The sequence below is a fragment of the Oryzias melastigma genome, linkage group LG19 (assembly GCF_002922805.2).
Source record: "Oryzias melastigma strain HK-1 linkage group LG19, ASM292280v2, whole genome shotgun sequence".
Taxonomy (NCBI): Eukaryota; Metazoa; Chordata; class Actinopteri; order Beloniformes; family Adrianichthyidae; genus Oryzias; species Oryzias melastigma.
In genome coordinates, this window is record NC_050530.1 from 19,922,672 (window position 1) to 19,923,909 (window position 1,238).

The following is a 1,238-nucleotide window of genomic DNA, read 5'->3' on the forward strand; positions in this document are numbered from 1 at the left end:
TAGAAAAAAAATGGAAAAATGAGGGGAAATGTGAAAGGGGGAGTTAAAAAAAAGAAAAAATTGGAAAAAAAAATGAGAAAGAAAGTGAGGGAAGAAAAAAAGAGCTAAAAGGGGGGAGAAAAATAAAAAAGGAACAATTGGAAAAACTGGGACTAGGGGATAAACTGGGGGAAAAAGAACAAAAAATGGAAAATATTGGAAAGAAGAAAATTGTATTGGAGAAATGGGACAAAAGAAGAAAAAGAGTTAAAATTGAGGAACAAGGGAACATAAACTAGGAAAAATGAAAAAAATGGGAGGAAATTAGGGAAAAAAGGGAAAAAACAAAGTCATTGATTTTTACTTAAACTTTGGATCTGAAATGATGACTAATCTCGGTTAGGCTTTTTAAATACTACCTACGTCTCATTGATTCCTTTTCACTCCTAATCTGTCCTGATTTTTATTTTAATCCAAGTCACACATGAATCCCCATGTTCTAGATATGAAAACTTTCAGACATTCCTTCAGGAATTTCCTGAAGTCTTCCAGCGAAGAAAGGATCAAACCCGAACAAAAAAAAAATCTATAATTTCACCTCAAAAGACAATTCAAAGTGGGGTTTTTAGCAGGAGTTTACTCAAAGAAATACAAACAGTTCGGTTTTAAATAAATTTATAAAAAAAAGAAATGAAAGCTTTTTTTGTACACTGAAGCAGAATAAACACATTTCTCCTCCTGTCATTTGAAAAGAATTGAAAAAGTTTGACACAAAGCAAAAAAAATAAAAATAAGAGTTTAAGTGCAGCACTGTCCGAATCATAAAGCCTGGATTCAGTCTAACTGTTGTGTTCAGATAATCTGCGTCGACACCCGTAACATGCATGAGTACGCTCACATACACAGGAGAATATACGTCTTATTTCATAGGATATTTGTCAAATATGAACAGAAAAGAACGGAAAGAGCATTCACTCTGTAGTGTTTTCTTCCAGGAACAGAAAGACTACATTCATGTCACACAAAACAACAAGGATTCCCCGGATCCCGAATGAGATGTTCCCCAGATCCCACAGAACGCTGCGTTTCCGGCGACGTGGAGGCTAGCTGCCAAGAACGGGAATGTCCACGCGGGAAATGGATGCAGCGCCTGTCCGGTCCGAGTCTGTAATGCTCCAGAGAGGTGAGGACATTGATCCTGACCCCCCCAAGTCACCAGGGACGCGTCAGCTCCCTCCATGATCGAGTCTGTGCATGTG